Genomic DNA, 20,999 nt, shown 5'->3' with positions numbered 1-20,999 from the left:
CCGTGGGTGATTCCCCAGGAGGGATGAAGGAGTTTGCCCATCCCAACAAAGCATTGCCCACCCATGCTTTGTTCTAACTCTCCATTTCCAGATGCAAATTTGCCAACAACCCACAGACGTACCCTGCATGAGTAAATGCCCATGTCCCCCATGAACAATGCAAGACCCAATTACTCTAATACCTTCAGTCCCAAGATGACCATCTGTGCACCTGTTAGAATTCCACATTCTTCTGCTAACAGCTTGCAAAACTCTAAAACCAGGGCCCGCCACGTATAGAGGAATGTTTGCAGAGAACGTGGAGAGAAGACGGAAATGTGCAATGCCAGCCACATGTCAATAGCGCAGCCTGACTGTCATGCGTAGACTTTACTTGCTGAAAGCCACCATCCAAGCGGCTCACATTCAAAGGGAAACAATCCTCTCCTTCTGACACTAGAAAATCGACCCGGATTGCGGGCTGGGGCCAGGTAGTCCTAAGTGACTGAGCACTGTTGTGAGTTGCAGACTTTTGGCAAGGCGTGTGGATCTTTGGGGCTCATTTGCACAAGTAGCTTACACGGCTTTCTCTCTTGAGCCTTTCTTCCGTGCCGAGATATCTCTGGGCATTAGAGTGTGTCGCTGAGGTTTAACGCCACCGACCGTGGTCGATCCCATTTCCAGAACCCCTCGTACACTGGTGTGTGACGGAAGATGCAGGGGGTGTGGAACCAGGGCTTACTTTAGATCCTTTGAATGTCCTTTTTGGAGACCGCCCCTTATTTGGGCAGCGGAAAGGCAGCTAGGAACCAGGCGTTTTCCCTGAGCTACATGAATCTGTCTTTTCTCCTGAGGTCTTGTCGTGAGCCTAGTAACTGAGCACAGATTCACAGCTCCAGAGATTAGCTTCCAGGTATCTCTTTCATATCTCAGAGACTGATTTGCCTGGCAGTCATGTCCCAGGCTTCGAGACCGACATGAATCGTGCTGTCCCTTCTACCTGGGGACCCAATCTTCCCTCCTACAGCACCGATTAGTCTATCTGTCTTATTGGGACTTGAGCGATTAAAATTCACATCCCTCACAGCTGTTTCCCACTGTCAGCAGCCAACGAAGGGGGGCGGGAGGCAGAGATTAAAAACCAGCACGTGACTTGACTCGAATTTAGGCCGTATCTCTCACCTGTCTTCCAAGGCTATCGATATACCCACCTGCTCCCCGAGATCTAGCTCACCACCTGCCCTCCACAGAGCAGCCCAGCGATCTACTTAAAACATCCAGGTATTATCCCTCCCTGCATCAAGTCCTCTGCAGATTCCCCGCCTTCTGCTTACGCTAACATTCAAACACCTCAATGCGATCGACCAGGCCTCCCGGTATGGCCCCACTCTTGTCCCCCCTCCCATCATCCTCGTCTTCACTGCCTCCCCGCCACCCCCAGCCACACTGACTCCTCCACAGGCATCACCGAGCCACTTTAGACAAGTGACCAGAATAAAAGCCTCTAAGATGAAAACCCGGCTCCCTGTTAGCACAAAAGTCCTTTTGGGCACAGACACATTTTACCTATTTCTTTTCTTCCACTGCATTTCTTACACTTGCACAGTGATGGGTCATAGCTTGAACAGGTGCAGATTTCTAAGTTCAGAATGCAAGTGGAAAACCCCCTGGAGAAAACGGCTCTTGAAAATCTCTTGACATGCCTCTAAAGTACGCAAGTTCACGGTTTTTGTTACATGTGTAAGTGTTCTCCATCATAATTATTGCCCACAGAGGACGAAAGTCCCCAAGACACAACAAAGAAAGAGATAAAACAAGACTATGAGCAGATATTGGAACATCCAAACCACTCCTTTTTTAAAGATAAATGTCAAATCCTTAGTTGTCAACGAGATATGGTAGAGTGCCCCCCAGGATTCCATTCTGCCTCAAGGTTTACCCCTTTCTGTTTCATACTCAGCCTCTATCACCTGAGCACGTGTTAATAGATTTCCTTTGGGGAGGATTAAGTGAGGTCACAGGGTAAGACCTCATCCGTGGATTAGGTATTAATCCCAGCAAGTAAGTACCCTTGCTTCGTAGACGTATCATTCTTCGTAGAAGATGCCCAACGTGTGTGAAGCAGGAAGTGTTGACCGAAAGTCACGATTTCTAAAATAAGGCAACGGACCAAAGTGCAAATTCGCAAAGAAATATCTGGAGACTTGTTCAATAATTCTTAAAGCCTCTCAACCATTTCAAGAGCATAAAAGAGGCAGAAGGGAAGAGATGTGGGGGGCAGGGGTTGAAGGATTTCTGGGCTGAGCAAGGAAACATGGTCCCAAGACGGCACAGGCACAGATGAGTTTTGTTTGGATGACACTTTGACAGGAAGTTCCTCAGCATGAGACGGTCCGGAGGCCACTTCTGCCCTTCGGAGCTCTCTGATCTGGAGACTCCCACCTCACCTGACCCATAAGCTTCTTCTCCAGGGGACTGCCTTGCTCTCTTCTTCTGGGTGGTGTGTGGGGAAGCAAACAGAAGAGTGCTGATCTCCACAGATGCTCAACAAGACATTGACACAATTCAACATACATCCCTAATATAAAACGTGGGAAAGGGGTGCCTGAGTGGCTTAATTAGTTGGGTGTCCAACTTCGGCTTAGGCCATGATCTCACAGTTCATGGGTTCAAGCTCTGTATCGGGTTCTGTGCAGGTCATGCAGAGCCTGCTTGGGGTTCTCTCTCCCTCTCTCTCTGCTCCTCCCCCATTTGCGCGCGCACTCTCTCTCTCTCTCTGTCTCAAAATAAATAAGTAAAAGTTTTTTAAAAATTAAAAAAAATAAAATGTGGGGCACACAAAAATGGTGGATCTATACCTCAGCATGAAAGCCAATAATTCGCAGAATGAGGGAATCCAAGAAGGTTTTCCACTGAGATCAGGAACAAGACAAGAATGTCCACCATTTCCCTTGTATTTAACAATGTTCCTGAGACACTAGTCAAGGCAGTGAGACTAACGGAAATGGTCAAGGGCATAAATATAGGGAAGAAAATATTACAAATATCTCCTTTTGCAGAGGACCTAATCATATACCTAGTGAGACAGTGATAAATTAACTCAAATTCTAGAAGGACCCAGCAAGAGAGCAACATGAAATTAATGCAAAAATCAATAACACTTATATAAACATATAATAACTAGGTAGGAGATAGATGAATCCATGAATCTTGATTATAATAGTAACAAGGTAGATACACATTTAAGGATAAACACAAGCAGAAATGCTCAAAGTCAAAATACAGATAACTATAAAACACCCCTAAAGGCAAAGCCACTTGAACAGATATGTTCTCTCTCGTTCTGGATAAGATGCCATGACATCCGCAGTATTTTAATTCTCTAGTCTAATGTGATCCCAGTAACAATATTTATGAATTTTTCTTGCAGTGACAAACTGACCCTGAATTTTATGTAGAAAATCAACACACAAGAATAGTCAGGGAAATACTATAAGACTGAAGAGGGGATTAGACATATCAGGTGGTTTTCTTGTGGTGGTTTTGTCTGTTTGTTTGTTTGTTTGTTTGTTTGTTTGTTTTAAAAGGAGCCATCATGGGGCGTCTGGGTGGCTCAGTCAGTTAAGTGTCGGACTTCAGCTCAGGTCATGATCTCACGGTTCGTGAGCTCGAGCCCCACGTGGGGCTCTGTGCTGACAGCTCAGAGCCTGGAGCCTGCTTCGGATTCTGTCTCTTGCTCTCTCTGCCCCTCCCCTGCTTGCGCTCTGTCTCTCTGTCTCTAAAATAAATAAACATTAAAAAAAAAAAAAAAAAGGAGCCGTGAGAGCTGGTGCATGAACAGTGAGATCAATGAATGGAATCAGAAGCCCAGAACATACTTAATGTGTATCGTTACCTGGTACACGGTTCACATCATATGTCAAAACACGGGGGCAAAATGTGTCTTTATAATAAATGGTGTTGTAGTAAGTGAATAGTTACTTGAAGGAAGAGCTATACTTAGATCCATTCCTCACATCACACCCAAGAAAAGCTTCCATATGGCTCCCAACTAAATGATCAATCAATCAACCAATCAATCAACAGAAATAAAATGGAATTCCCAGTGGATCCCAATATCATCCGAGTCTAGGGAAAACGTTTCCAACTATGACAGGGGCTCATGGTGGAACCCACAGAGAAAGCAGCATTCAGGACCAAGACCAGCTCCCCATCGCCCGCGCAACCCCCTTCCCCTGACCCTCCAGATACACCTGCTGCGTACCCAAGACCCTACTGTCTCCCGAGAGAGCTAAAATAAAAGCTAGATTTCAAGGACTGTAATTATTCTCAAATGCCAGGTGAGGCACAAAACCTTCACCAGCTTATTTGCAGCCAAGCAAGAAGCAGCATTACCAGCAGCTCCAGTGCAGACAAATCACGTTTCTGCTTCTGTAAGTCAGCAGAAAGGTCTGCTGCCTGGAATAGTGAATTAGTTGCTGTGTGTTCCTCCAGAGACCCACAGCATAAAGGAGCCATTTGCTGCTGGTCTGCACATTTTCTTCCTTCTCTAATTAAAATTGAATCCCTGTTTACGATTTTTAAAAAGGCAATACAGTGATGGGGAAAAACACAATGTTTCCCCCATTATAAGTAAATTTATTAGTCGTTTTAAAAATGCTTTTTTCTCGTCTAAATTGTAATAGTAAGATCGTAGTCATTTATGAACAGAGGTGATTAAAACCAGCTTCCCTTTTCTGAACCCAAAGATTGGTAAGAATATAAGGGAGCAAAGAAGGACGCCGGGGTGGCTCAGTTGGTTGAGTGTCTGACTCTTGGTCTCGGTTCAGGTCCTGATCTCACAGTTGCGTGAGTTCAAGCCCCGCATTGGGCTCTGCACTGACAGCGGGGAGCCTGCTTGACGTCCTCCCTCTCTCTCTGCCTCTCCCCCGCTCACACTCTCTCTGGCTCGCTCAAAATAAATAAATAAACTGAAAAAATGTAAAAAAGGGCTCTACTGTTTTAAAACAAAGAATATAAGAACAAATAAAATATAAAAAGAGAAAAATATTGTGTGTGTGTGTGTGTGTGTGTGTGTGTGTGTGTGTGTTTTCTGGGGCAGAGGCCAAACCTGTAGGTGCACTGAGTCTATGTTTGCAAAACCAACCGTGGGTGGCCAGGCTTGGTGTGAACACCGAGAATGGAATTTCTGGCTAGTGGCCCCGCTCTAGTCACAGGCTAGAGTTATGAGCAGGTAACAGGTGCACACTGTCCAGGTAACAGGTGTAGACTCTCCTCTTTGCACAGACCAGGAAAACGCCTGTACTTTAATCACTAAACACTTTTTTCCTTATTTTCAAAACTTATTGGATTTGGGGGGCACCTGGATGTCTCATCAGTTGAACGTCCAACTCTTGGTTTTGGCTCAGGTTATGATCTCATGGTTCCTGGGATCGAGCCCTGGGTCGGGCTTGCGCTGACAGCTCAGAGCCTGCTTAGAATTCTCTCTCCCTCTGTCTCTCTCTGTCTCTCCCTGACTCACACTCGCTCTCTGTCTCTCTCAAAATAAACAATAAACTTTTAAGAAATTACTTGGTTTTCATTTTTTTCTCTTACCCCTAGACCTTCTGATCACACCCAACTCGCTAAATGTCCTATGACCAAGAAAACAGGCAGATTTCTTTTTCTCTCCACAAGAGCCTTGTGTTCCTTAACATGGTCGTCTCTGTTAAATGGAAGACAGAGAGAAAAAGAGGGAGGCTCCTCTAAGAAATAATCGTATGTGCCCGTTTTGTCTCTGGTTACCTGTATTTGGTATTAAAGAGTCAGCGGGATCCACACCGTCCTTTCGTGAAATGTTAATACCACCGCTGAACACAGTATCATGAAATTACCCTTCCATTAAGACAAAAAGGTGGCCCTGGAGTGTTTCTTTCTCTCGTCTCGTTTCCTATGAAAAGTGCTCTGAAAACCCTGGCTGGGTTTTCTAGGCCACGGTGGCTACAGTTCGTATCTGTGCGTTTCACAAATGTTCACGGCTGCTGGAATCATCACGCTGGGGGTTGCGGGGATTCCAGATGCTGCCTGTCTTTTTCTGGGATTGCTACGCCAGTAGCTTGTCCCGAGACTCTTGGCCAGGTGAGTCCTTGTTGTTTAAAAGGGACAGAAACGTGGGCATTGGCACCAACTGCCAGGAAGCACAGGATTTAAGAGACATTCCTAGGTGTTGATCTGTAGGGCAGAAAGTGGCTGGGGTGGGGAAGAGGGTGGTTTTGTTGAATTCTATTAAAATTCTTCTATACGCTGTGCTTTTGTGGATTATCAGTGTTACATCTGCTGCCTTTAACCTGAAATTGCCCTCTGGTCAGACGTACCGGTGTGGTGATCGCCTGGAAGCTGATCTGTGCCCCTCTGCTGTGCTGGCTGTTTCTACGCCGTGTCCCCGGCACCTAGGCAGCCCCCCTCTGCCCGCGTGGTCCCCTCCTAGCACTTCTCGAGTAGTCACCGTTGCTCAGCCCCTCGCGCTACAAGGCCCTCAGGGAACAGGACTTTTGTCTCATTAACACTGACCATTCCGCGATTGGGACAGTCCCCGTCAGTTTGCAAGCCACTGGATATATGTCTGAAATGAGAGACTCAGAAGACAGCCGTTCTGAAGTCTCTGCTGTTTTATCGTACTTATGAGTAATGATTGATTAAATCTGCCTCTCCCGGGCGGACGTGATTCCCCATCCCTTCCCCGGGAGCGCTGGGCCCTCGGGGCTGGGAGATCCGCTGTTCTGACAATGGGCTGCTACTCCAGGGACTGGGGGCTTTCCTCTTCTCTCCTGGACACGGCTGGCTGCTGGATGGGAACTCCTATCCCCGCCCCCTCTGCCTGCACAGTTATCACGTCTACACTGGCTACCTTGAGGGCTCTAGCCTGGATGCACCTGGATGTCTCCCTCCCAAATTCATGTGGACATCCCAACCCTTCAAGTGACCTTAGGAGATGGGGCCTTTGGGGAGCAATTAGATCATGTAGGAGGCAGGTGGAGGTCCTGAGAAAGCCCCCTTGCCTCGTGAGGAGACAGCAAGAAAACAACCATCAATGAGGAAGGGGCCCCCACCAGACTGCCGGCACCTTGCCCTTGGACTTTCCGACCTCCAGAAACATAGGCAATAAATTTCTCTTGTTTATTAGCTGCCTGCTTTATGGCACTTTGTGATGATAGCCCAGACGGACTAAGACAACGGGCTTGTGAAAAGTCGTGGGGAAGAGGCCCTCTTTACTGGAGTAATTAATGTCACTTGTTGCAAGTGGTAAATTCTGGAGTCTTCGTGGCCCAAAACAGTGAGGTTTTAGCTCTCCTGTAAGTCCGGCGGGCCAGGCAGCTCTCTTCTACATCACGGTCAGGTCACTGCGGCCACAGAGAGAGAATCAGAGAGGAAACCCAGGCCCCCGACCACCTCCTCCCCGTCTCAGGGAGACCTGGGATCTCACTGGAGATCAAACCTGACAGCAGGAGATACAGGGCCTGGCTCAGTAGAGGGGGAACCTATAAGGAGGGGGACTACATGGAAAAGTCGGTATTAATCCAGCCTGCACCTGCCATCGTGTGGACTGCCCACCCCATACCAGGGGCCATTTGAATTTGGGAGAGCCAGAACTTTTGTGGAAAGTGTTCATCTTTTTTGTCTTTATGTATTTAGGAATTCTGCTGTCTGACTCTTTTTTTTTTTTTTTAATTTTTTAAATGTTTGTTTGGTTTTGAGACAGAGAGAGACAGAACGTGAGCAGAGGAGGGGCAGAGAGAGAGGGAGAGACACAGAATCCGAAGCAGGCTCCAGGCTCCGAGCTGTCAGCACAGAGCCCTACGCGGGGCTCAAACTCACAAAACGTGAGATCATGACGTGAACCGAAGTCAGACACTTAACAGACTGAGCCATCCAGGCGCCCCTGCTGATGTCTGGTTGTTAGAAAGGCTTTTTTTTCCCCCCAATCTGAGGGTTGAATGCGAATATTCTTGGAGAAAGAACAGACAGAAGCAAAGGAATGACTCACCACGCTCCTTGTAACACTGGTGGGAAGGCCAGCGCTCTGACCGTGCAGAGAAGACACCGGTGCTTTGGGCACAACTCTGCTCTCCAGCAAGTCCCGACTCCACCAGAATTGTGGGACAGGGACACCCTTGACTTTGACGTTACGTTCTTTCGTCAAGGATAGAAGTGGTCACAGGAAGTTGGGAAAACCACAGGTGTGGGTCCTTTGACAACAGGAAGGTGTACCCACTCTAAATATCGGTGTGTGTGATACAGGACCCCCAAAGTGGTAGTTTCCACTGGGCACAGCACAAGGGGTGAGACGTTTCGGAGGGAGGGCACGAGCTGGTGCAAGGTCACACCATTCGTTGACAGCCCTCTCCTTACAACCATATAATATTTACAAGTCTCAGTGTGCAGAGCCTAAAAGAAGGTTCCTAAGAACCAGCATCAGTGAGGGAGAGTAGATAAGATTTAGTTCACTCGATGCATCGCTACCGTGTCCCTGGTTCTGGGAAGCAGCCTGACATAAAACTGGTTAGAGCTGGCATATTCAATTTGGTAATTATCATTAATATAAATGATTACTAATAAATGAGATTTTTGTAACGTAGTAATGATGTGGGAAACTTTTTTTTTTTTTTTTTTTGGTACGGTGGACAATTAACCATGAAGAGAATAATTCTAGACCTCGTAAGTAAAAATCAAATTAAATAATTGTATATGCTTAGGGGACTATAAGATGTTCTACTCATTAGTTTTCATAATTAAGAGCAAGAAACAAAAGTGCTCAGGAATGTAATGATAAATAATGGAGTCTTAATTTTGACTCTACATTATGGTAAATTAGAAAGAAAATTAGGATAAAGGAGACGCCTTGGAACATCCGGAAGGGTTTAGGGAACAGCAGTGAGTCTGGGGACGTGGGGGGCTAAGGTGTCCGCACTTTTACTGCAAGAGATCATTGTGGGTTTGCTCCTGCTGCAAAACCGTAGGACAGAACTCTGGTCTTTTTGGTGTTGTCTAGAGCTATGTGTGAAACGGACTCAGAGAGAAAAGGAAAAGAGAGAGAGAAAGAGAGACAGAGAAGCTTCGGTAACTCTCTTCTGAGGACAGACACAAGTAGTCAACAGATTCTTGTCTTTTCTTTTCTTTTTTAAATTTTGTTAATGTTTATTTATTTTTGAGAGAGAGAAAGAGAGAGAAAGCGTAAGCAGGAGAGGGGCAGAGAGAGAGGGAGACACAGAATCCGAAGCAGACTCCAGGCTCTGAGCTATCAGCACAGAGCCCGACATGGGGCTTAAACTCACAAAGCATGAGATCGGGAACCGAGCTGAAGTTGGATGCTTAACCGACTGAGCCACCCAGGTGTCCCAAAAACATGTTCTTTTCACGGACTCACTGAACATTTACCAATATAGACCGTCCTCAGGGTCACAGGGAAAATTTCAAGTAATTTAAAAGGATTGAAATTACACAAATTTTATTCTCTGAGCAAAATGGCACCGAATTAGAAATCAACAAGATCTAGAAAGGTCTACGAAAAATTCCCCGATACTTGGAAATTGCATACCACGATTCTAAATAATAGCTCAAACCAGAAAGTAGAAAGAATTTTCAGCTGAATAGAAATGAAAAGTGAGATGTTGAAATCCGTTTGACATTGTGGAGATCGTAAATTCAGGAAACGTCTGTTGCGATGACGCCTGTATTAGAAAAGAAGAAAGTCGGGGTGCCTGGGTGGCGAGAGCCCGACTTTGCTCGGGTCACGATCTCACGGTCCGTGGGTTCGAGCCCCACGTCGGGCTCTGCGCTGACAGCTCAGAGCCTGGAGCCTGTTTCAGATTCTGTGTCTCCCTCTCTCTGTGCTCCTCCCCCGCTCATGCTGTGTCTCTCTCTCTCCTTCAAAAATAAAGTAAAAAACATTAAAAAGATTTTTAAAAGAAAGAAAAGAAGAAAGTTCGTAAATTAACGAGCTCAGCTTTTGCCTTAAAAAACACACAGATAAAAAAAGAGGAGGCGGGATAAAATGGAACCCAAAGCAAGCAGAAGAGAACAAATAACAAAGATCAGAATAGGAAGCCGTAGACTCGTGAAGGAAAAGCAAACAGAGGAAGAAATCAATGAAACAAAAGCTGGCTCTTTGGGAAGATAAAGAAAATGGAAAGTCCTTAGTCGGATGTGGAAGAAAAATGAGGGAAGATACACGTTTCCTGTGTGAGCGAGAAGAGCGCTGAGTTCACAGCAGGTTCCACAAAGCAAGGGGACAAGAAGGAAGTGTGACAGAGACCCACAAGCCTATATGTTCAACAACTTAGTTGAAATACGTTCCTTGAAACACCAACTACCAAAGCACCGTCAGAAACAATCAGAGCCACTAACTCTCCCTTTGTTTTTTTTTTGTTTTTATTTTTTATTTTTTTTTAACGTTTATTTATTTTTGAGGCAGAGAGAGACAGAGCATGAACAGGGGAGGGGCAGAGAGAGAGAGGGAGACACAGAATCTGAAGCAGGCTCCAGGCTCTGAGCCGTCAGCACAGAGCCCGACGCGGGGCTCGAACTCACGGACCGCGAGATCGTGACCTGGCTGAAGTCGGACGCTTAACCAACCAAGCCACCCAGGCGCCCCTCTCCCTTTGTTTAATGAAGAAACTGGATACATACTGGAGATCTTCCCACAAGTCAAGTCCAGGCTCAGAATTCCGGCGAATTCTATCAAATATTAAAAAAAAAAAGAAATGATAGCCATTCTATCTGACATCTTCTAGAAGATTGAAGAGATTTCCTTTGCGACTCATGGTACAAAGGCGGCAATATCTTGATACCAAAACCTGCCACGCACAGCATAAAAACAAGAGCTATAAACTAAGAGTTTTCATGAAAATAGATGAAAAGCTCTAACCGAATTTAGCAAATCTAATCCCACAATATGCATACATGATAATTCATCATCATCAACTGATGTTTATTTCAGGAATGCAAAGTTGTCTTAACTTTTGAAGATTAGTCAATGCAATCAATTTATTAATAGACTGGAAAATAAAAGTCTGGCTGTAAAGGACAGAAATCTAATTAGAGTGGCTCACAATACAAAGGCATTCATCACCGATGTCATGATGTAATGAAATGTCCAGCAGTGGCTATCACAGGGTTCGTGGTGGCTATAAGGTGTTATCAGGAACATAGGCTTCTCCCGTTCTTTCTTTCTAATATAGTCAACTTTCTGTCTTCCCCCTCATGCATGATACCTCACCGTCCCAAAAGGGTTGCCTGAGAGCCAGCCGTCACATTCTCACAGACCTCACACCAAGCAGTACAGAATATCAGATGGATGAAAAAGATTTCCTTGTGTATCTTTTTTTTTTTTTTTTAATCAGGAAGAGCATTCTTCCCCAGAGCTCACCAGTTCTGACTTCGTATGTGCCATTGTCCAGAAACGAGTCCCATGCGACCCAAGGCCAATCTCTGGGAGGGAAACAGGATTATAGTAACTGTATTAGACTAGTCATGACTGATCCCCTGGGTTGGGAACGTGGTTAGCCTAACATCGCCAGGTTTGGTCAAGTGGGAGAAGACCAGAATGCCTGCTGGCTGTTGGCCACAGGAGATAATAGTTTTGGGTAATTCTTAACACGGGTAAGTTCCCGACAGGGTGTGGAGAGAGGAAGAAGGGTTGTGTGGGAGAGCTAACTGTCAAAAGGGCTTATTAATGAGCACTAATTAAGGTAAAAAAAAAAAATTACCCGAAGTCACTCTTTGCCCTCAGAGATAAACAGTGCAGGTGGAAATTAGCTGCTTTCTTAATCTAAGCCTGCATTTCATAGGAGCTCCCTTTCTGGGCATGTCTCACCCCAAAAAACTCGAGCTTTTTGTCCACATTAAATGTGATCAACCTTACAGCCACATCCATCCTTTAGCACCTGTCTTAGCTTGTCTGGATTGTTCTGACAGAACGGCATAGATCAAGGGGCTTACAAACAACACAGACTTAGTTCTCACGGTTCTGGAGGCTGAAAGCCCAAAGTCAGGTGCCCACAAATTCGGTGTCTGTCTAGACCACTTCCTGGTTCACAGGTGCTATCCTCTCCCTGTGTGCTCACGAGGCAGAGGGGGTGAGGGAGCTCCCTGGGGTCTCCTTTACAAGGGCATTAATCCCCTTCCTGAGTCTCCACCCTCCTCAACGACCCCACCTCCTCAGACCATCCCCTTGGGAAATAGGGCTTCAACATATGAATTTGTGGGGCACAAGCCTTTGGTCGATAGCATCCAAAGAGAGATTTGGGGGAGTGGAATGATAAGACTTTAAAAAAACCTTTTTAATGTTCATTTATTTTTGAGAGTTGGGGGGAGCAGGGGACGGGCGGAGAGAGAGAGAAACACAGAATCCAAAGCAGGCTCCAGGCTCTGAGCTGTCAGCACAGAGCCCCACGCGAGGCTCGAACCCACGAACCGTGAGATCACGACCTGAGCCAAAGGTGGACATTTAAGCGACTGAGCCACCCATGGACCCCAAGACTTTTTCAAATGAACTTTGATTTTGCATTGTAGACAGAACGATTTCAAGATTCCCTGAGCAAATAAAAAATGTCCGAGTCACTTTTAGGCAGAAAGAGGACGTTTCCTTTCAAGACACATAAACAACCCAACAGACGTGATTTATAACCTCGTTATCACTTCTGTTGAGTTTTCCAGGTTAAATCTGATCATTTCCTGACAAACCATCTCCCCACGGACGGTCATTGAAAGCGATTTGGGGTGGTTTGTTGTGAGTTGCAAAGATGACCACAATTATAAATTTGACAATTCAGCCAAATGTACCCTTAGCATAATGTGAAAAATCCATACAGCGCGGTGCCACTCACTCTGCAAAAATGTTAGCTGTTTATCACAGAGGTCTCAGATGCGGTGTGGGACTCACGCACGTGAACTTATTTTGGTCATGGTTATAGCTGAATCTCTGAGAGAGACCGCGGGAAATTATAGGGCACTCATTCAGATGCTTCTGCCGCAGTTGTGATCACTCAGCAAGGCTCCATGAGTCTGAGACTGTTCAGGGAACAAAAGAACATGTGAGGTCAGGGGAGGCACGAGCTGGTGTGAGGGGCACATCCAGCTCTGCCCTGACAGCACGGAGCCTGCCTGGGATCCTCTCTCTCCCTCTGTCTCTCCCTCACAATGAATGAATGAACAAAAAATGAAAGCAAACAAAATATTTAATACAACAATATGCATTGATTTAGGAAAAAAAAAAAACCTGCCTAGAAAGTACAAATTAGAAAAGAAAAGGAAAATCAATAAAGTCCTACCAGCCAGGGGAAAAGATATTTATATGTCAGTGAATTTTCCCAACGGGTGCCCTCAGTTACTAAACTCAGGGCGTTTGAAACCGACATTTTTGAGAATGATATCACCAATACAGAAAAAATCAGAGGTGGTTTCTCTGTTTCCCCACCGATGATGTGATAACTGCGTATTCAGCAGACCGACTCTGGGCTGGCCACGACCCCTGTCACCCGTGAGCTGACTCTCGCCACCCCCGCCCCCCAAGGCCGTTTTCAACCATTGGATTCCTGTGGGTCTGCTCCGCCCAGCTTCCTCTTTACAAGAAGTGCTGTCATTAGTCACAGGCCAAGGTGGCACCTTATAAATAAGTCCCCCGGATGGAAATCAATAATCCATTAGCACAGTGGGTCGTCCACATCTGGGCAAGCGTTGCTGTTTCCGATGGTCTCAGTGGGACACCTTTGGACCCTGAAAACTGACCACTTCCAGGCGACCACTCGCCCTGACACAGTGACCCCAGCTGGCCCAGTTTGGAGGTAAGGGACATTGGTTATAAAGCTCAAACAGCCGGAATTTCCACTTTTTTTTTTTTTCCAAAGAAACGGTTTCACCAAATCACTTCTTCTACAGACGGGTAGGCAGGTGGCTGCAATGTCCACCAGCTGAGCTTGACCCGATGTCGTCACTCTTTCTCCTTTCTGGCAGCTTTTTCACAGAACAGCGATGCACCAACATTTATGCCCCTCGCTTTCCTGCCTCCGTCTCCTTCGTTGTCTCCATCAGAGAAAGTTTTAGTCAGAAACGGAAGCACGACCCACCAGAACACCAATAAGCAAAATAACGAATGCATTCCTTTTTTTTTTTTTCCCTAAGGGGGAAAAATGTATATCTAAATAGATCACTTGTGGAAAATTATGAGCAAGGACGGATTATGATTTCACATTGCGGGATTGTGCAAATTTTCTCCGGCCGGGCCCTGAGCTATCATCACCATCAGAATTCTTCTTGAAAAATGGACATGAAATTTCTAAGTTTCTAAGTGGCGCGGGATGAGGCAGACAGCAGCTAATGGAGCAAGTTCACGGGAACTTGGGTGAGCGGAAAACGCAGGGTGATTACGAAAGGAGAGGAGGTGTCCCACCATCCGGTAACTCCTCCTCTTGCAGAGATATGGAGGGACCTGAGCTGGTGTTTGCAAAAAGCATTTCAAAATTAAAAAAAAAGGGGGGGGCGGTGCCTGGGTGGCTCAGTCGGTTGAGCGTCCAACTTCAGCTCAGGTGATGATCTCGTGGTTCGTGGGTTCGAGCCCCGCGTCGGGCTCTGTGCTGACAGCTCGGAGCCCGGAGCCTGCTTCGGATTCTGTGTCTCCCTCTCTCTCTGCCCCCCCACCCTTGCCCTGCTCACCTCTGTCTCTCCCTATCTCTCAAAAATAAATAAACATTGTAAAATTCTTTTAAAAACCTGAACACCACGCACTGGCTCTGTCTACACAGCTGTACACAGCAGGAATGAGCGTGTCCCCATCCCCATAAGGTGGGACGTGTTTGAGCAGCTGAAATTTTCCAGGTGGGTGTATGAGCCAACACCCCACGCCCCTGCGCACAGCCACCCCCATCCGCACCCCTGTCTCAGCAGATCCCCGCAGTGGCCTGGCTGAGCCCTCGCGGCTTCTAGAACCCCCGCATGCACCTGCCTCCCCCAGATCCTCCGGGGCCAGCAAGACTCCCCTGCCTTTGCCCCCCGATCCAAACACCCCCAAGCCACGATGCGGCTTAAGTGAGTCACCCTCTTGTGGTCACGGGACCGACCAGCAAGGGCATTCACACTGAACTTTCTCCTGTTCTGGAGACCATGATGGCATTGACACAGCCCATTGCACGTATATTATGGCTGATATTCCCAAATATGCATATTTTGAAAAGTCAGTGAAGGACAAACTTCTCCTACACCCGTTGATAACCCTAACAGTGACATTCTCAATGCAACTGCATTCTTGTTCATGTTTGAAAGTCCCGCTCCTGGATAACTAATTGCAGAGCTGAACTGTGGATCCAACCGTAAGCCGAAAATTATTTGATTGTCTCCTTTTAAGAAACCAGCAGCCTATCGAAATGATTAATCTGATAAACTACAACAAGATTAAGCAAAGAAGTTACTTCTTAGAAATTTTAAATGAGGTTCCCTGTATTTGTCCAAGAAGTAATTCCCATGTAGTCATTTATTTCCACACTTACAGGACGTTAAATAGTCTTTAAAAATACCTTTTTTTTTCATCCCATGGATATTACTAAGTAATAGAAATAAATTTGAATTTGGCACAGAAATTAAATTCTGCATTTATGCTCAGAGGAGAAAAGGACTATTGTATAGATGCAAAGAAACATTGAGAAGAGAGGGATGGGGGGGGGTGTCTCTTTTTAAGATGGGAAAGTTGATACAAGAGTCTTATATGTAAATATAAGTTCCAGGAGCACACATCGGGCGCATTTCTTCTCTTATGTATCATCTGCCCTGTTTGGTCTTATGCATTCTTGCAATTCCCCGGCTTGGTAAAGCGTTCCTAATCATGAGGCTGGATAGTCCTCCGCTGGCTCCCTAGGTTCTATCACTTCTTGAATGGCAGAGGGCTGCTGTTGAAAGTGTAGGAAAGTAAGCTGAAGGGGTTGTTCTGAAACTTTGTATCCTACTAATGCATGTATAAGCTTCCTGACTTCTATTAACCATCATCTGGAAAACTCTTTAATCTCTGCCACCCCCTGGCCACGTCGGAAAGAAACAGTCTAGAAATGCGTAGCTTTCTCGGTATGTATATATGTATATACACCAAAGTGAATTTCATATGGGAACTTCCTATGCAATGAAATTCACTTTGGTACATACATACCAGATGTAAGCGATCTTTGATCTTGGTGGGTGATTTGAGGAGGGTTTCCTAGCTGTTTAAAATCAGAGAATACCCTTCCAGGGTCAGCTAAGAATGACATTAACAAAACAATAGGAATCGTGGTTTATTTCATTCAGCTACGCTCTGGATCCTGGCACATAGTTGTGTAGGCTGCTCTGTGCCTCCTTAATCTTTTTCTCATGAAAAAAACCCCAATTTTGCCCCCCCCCCACCCCCGCTGCAGAGTAAACACTGCACTTCCTGCCTCCCTTGCAACTCTATGTGGTGTTGTGACTCAATTCGGGCTCCTGTGGAAAACAATGCGTGCATCTTCTGGGTGGGAGTTTTAAAAGGAGCAGACACCCTTCTCCCCCTCAGGCTGAAATTAGAATGTGAGATGCATCGCCCTGAACTCTTTAAATAATGACAGTATCCAAGGGATGGTCAAGCAGGAAAACAGAGGAGGCCCCGGCATGCACATCCATTAAAGAATGCCTAATGATTCCAGAAACCCAAACAAGTATGGAGTCATCATGCAGTCCACAAAGCTGAGAGCCTGGCGATCAGGGCGGGGCACTGCGTTAGCTCTGGAAGTCAGATTTTCCAACCAGGGCTCTCGATAGGGTGGTGACAGGGAGAGATAAGAGTTTTAAAAGCTAACAAAAGCAAATTTCCGGCGAGAGCCAGTATTTCATTTTAAGTGGCAAAGGATTTAATGCTGGAGGTGGTGAGATAATCCATCAGCGCTGAAAAAAGCTTTAAATTCCTGAGTAGCACGTATAGATCTCCGACTCCAACAGTATTACTGGCCATAAAACACGTCCTCTCCTCTCATCCCGCCTCATAAGGCCTCTCGCGTGGCAGGCAGAATTATGGCGACCCTCTTGCGATCAGGGAATTAATACCTAAGTGTTGGGAGCATTTGGCCAAGGGCCGGATGCGACAAAATAAAAGCAGAGAGAGCCGAAGTTACTTAGTCTTGCTTTTGTCCAAGGACGCAGGGGACCTTCATGGACGTTCCCCACCATGAAGCCCTTGCCTGTTCACGGACTTCGATCTCCACACATTTGGTTCCAATCCAGCTGGAGTGGAGTTCATCTGCATTGCTCTGACAGAGGAGAATTAAAAAAATGGGCTCCTTTCTGCAAGCAGGAAGCTGAGAAAAACACCGGCTGCCACGTCGCACTGGTACATACCCTGCATCATCCTGGCAGGTTAGGCTCTTAATTAGACTGCATGTCGGCTCTTGGTTGAGTTATTACTTCTCTCTTTTTAAGGAAGCGAGAGACAGATTTCCAGAACGGTTCAGATGGGCAGATACCCAAGCAGTTGGTCTCAGATGTATATACACGGATGTCTAACGGGAGAAAAATCCCCCGTGTTGCCCCAAACAAAATCCGGGCAGCTGTTCGTGAGGTTAAAATGTGGCCTCGTGCGAAATGGATGAGGCATTGATGTCGCTGAGATTAATGATAAGGTCTGATTATTCACATTGAGAGTTTTGTCGCCTGGGACTTTGTATTTAAGAAGATGCTTCTGCTGGCCTCTCGAAAGATGAAATCGGCCAACCTTTCCTGCCTATGTCTGGCTACAAGGGCCAAGTAAATGGCTAGATTAAATACTGAACGTGAATACCCAGAACACCGTTCATTTTCCTGAGAAGAGGTCCGAACTTTACATTTGGCCCCTAACACTTGACCCCAAAGTAAAAAGGAATACTTTCTCAACCAACTATTGCTAATATAATTAAATCAGATGTAATTTTATATTATGTAGTTATGTTATTAATATGTATATGTACTTACACATATATTTTTTGACCATACAAATCCAAATTGGAGACATGGTTACTTAACGATACTCTTTTTTGAGTATGATTTCAAAATACTGGTACTCGATTCCTACCTTCAATACTTTGTACGGAATCCATTCTCAAATCAATAGCTTTGCTAGGACAAAGACCAACATTCTAGGAGTTCAGATATTTTCTGATTAGAATATGAAAGAGCTAAATTAAAAATGCATCCTAAGAGAACCGCATTCGGGTTCTGAACAGGCATGTGGGATCTGAATAGGCATTGCTCTCAAGAACATCTACAAACAGCCAATAAGTACATGAAAAGATGCTCAATATCATTAGTCACCAGGGAAGCGTAAATCAAAGCCACAATGAGATACCACCTTCCACCCATCGGGACGGTTATAATAAAGGAGGCGGGCGATAAGAAATGTCAGTGAACATATGGGATAATTGGAAAACGAAATCGGCCGTGCCTCCAACGTACCTTAAACGCGCATATTAAACAGTTAGCATATTGTACCTTAAACAGTTAGTACCTTAAACAGTTAGCATATTGTCCAGAGATCTCACTCCTAGGTATTTATCCTAGATCATTAGGACTATACGTCCACAGAAACAATGGAGCAAGTGGGTATGGCAGCATAACTCGTAATGACCAGGAAGCAGAAACGACCAGATGGCCATCAGCTGATGAATAAACAGAAGATTGTATCCCAACAATGGACTCCGTTTGGTCATAAAAATGAATTAGGGATTCATACAACACGGAGGAGACTTGAAAGCATTACGTTAAGTGAAAGAGGCCAGTCACGAAAAGCCGTATGCGATACGGCTCCACTTTGATGAAACGAACAGAAAAGGTAAATCCATAGGGACGGAAAGCCAAGTAGAGGTTTCCAGAAGCGGCAGGGAGGACGGGAGAGGCTGCCAATGGGGATGAGGTCTCTTTTTGGGGTGATGGAATGTTCTGGAATTACACAGTCGTGATGGTTGCATGGCCTTATGAATACACTAAAAACATTGAATTATACACTTTAGAAGAGTGGATTTCATAATATGTTTATTTGATTTTTATTTAAAAAAATTATCATAGCATCCTTTTCTAAAATTTTTTTTAACGTTTATTTTATTTTTGAGAGAGAGACAGAGCAGGAGCAAGGGAGAGGTGGAGAGAGGGAGGCACAGAATCCGAAGCAGGGTCCAGGCTCCGAGCTGTCAGCACAGAGCCTGACGCGGGGCTCGAACTCACAAACCTTGAGATGACCTCGAACTCGCAAACCTTGAGATGACCTCGAACTCGCAAACCTTGAGTGACCTGAGCCAAGGCCAGATGCTTAACCACTGAGCCACCCAGACACCCCTATCAGGGCATCCATTATCGGCTCCTTTCCCTTTTCTGTCCCATGCCCCACTCCACCACAGTTTCCTGGGACACTTCCGACATAAACTACTGGTATTTCATTCATTGTCTCAGGGTTGGGTTAAAGGACTGCAAATTAAGACAAAATCCACCTGACAACCAGCTGAAGGAAAAGGAAACAGCAGGGGTCACAACACTCTGACATGCTCCAAAGAAACCCCCTCTAGCAGGTGGCCTCTGGGACCCTCAGTCCGTGTGCCCTCGAGACGTGTGGACACCATTGTCACCACGGTGGCCTCACACGTCTCTTTGGAAAGCGGGGGTTCTTACCTCCTCGTTGCTTTCCTGAACCCTGAAGTTCCTTTACGGTGTTTTATTACAAATGTGAAAGTAAGAGCAACATTCATGGCGACTTTAGGAATTATTATATACAGTGTAACATATTACATATTGGTCTGTAATATAACACATGTAGAATAATATGTAACTATATGTAATATTCAACATGCGATACATGATATATGCTATATAATATATAATATATTGGAAGACACCACTTCCAATATATATCTATTATATATGTAAATATAACTATATATTCTATAAATTATTATATAATTATATTCATTATACAAATGCATACTGATATATAGATTATATATTAGATATATACATTTTATATACATTAGATACAATAGTAGATATATGTAGGAAGTGGAAGGTAGTATCTCATCGTGGATTTGATTTGCATTTCCCTGATGACTAATGATATGAGCATCTTTATATAATTATATATTATATAATGCATATTGATTTATAATATATGATATATATTATATTGTGTATTATATTATTATAAATACATTACTATAAATACATATAAATATCACATAGAGATGCCTTGTCTCTCTCCCCTTTCCAGATCTTCCCGGTCCCGAAATTGGTGCTAGACATTTCCAGAAGCCCTGTCAACTTGGGGTTTGGGGCACTTTTTGGCATGAGAGCTTAAACGCATCATTCACAATTTGAAATAAAGTATCCACAAAGGAGGGATTTCAAATTTAGACTTACAGTTACCAGATCTCATGCGTTTTAATTTTTCCTCGAGAAACAATCTATTTCACTACGATTTAATTTATGTGATCTAACAAATCCTTATTCACGGGCCATGCTGACAAATTCAGGAGGACTTTATAAATCATTCATCAATGGCCAGTTTGTCCTGAATTCACTCCAACTTTAGAAACAAGCCTGGGAGGTAATTTGGTGCTGCTTCTTGCAAATGATCCATAATTTATAATACCCGTTTTTTTGGGGCACCTGACTTTGGCTCAGGTCATGATCGCACAGTCCGTGGGTTCGAGCCCCGCGTCGGGCTCTGTGCCGACAGCTCAGAGCCTGGAGCCTGTTTCCGATTCCGTGTCTCCCTCTCTCTCTGCCCCTCCCCCACTCATGCTCTGTCTCTCTCTGTCTCAGAAATAAATAAACATTAAAAAATTATAATACCTGTTTTCTTCAGATGTGACAGGTATGTGATTCTGTGAAATGGCAAAGTTTGCTGACCACACTTGTGCACACGCACATTTCCTTAAAAAAAATACCGGGGACTCTCCAAAGGCAGGATGTTGCCAGCAAAAATTTACTTGAAGGTACTCGAGGGGAAATAAGGGCAGTTTTTAGAGAAACAAAAA

This window comes from Puma concolor, chromosome D3, assembly GCF_028749965.1.
Source record: "Puma concolor isolate L17-30 chromosome D3, mPumCon1.1.hap2, whole genome shotgun sequence".
Taxonomy (NCBI): Eukaryota; Metazoa; Chordata; class Mammalia; order Carnivora; family Felidae; genus Puma; species Puma concolor.
Note: the sequence above shows the minus strand (reverse complement) of the source record.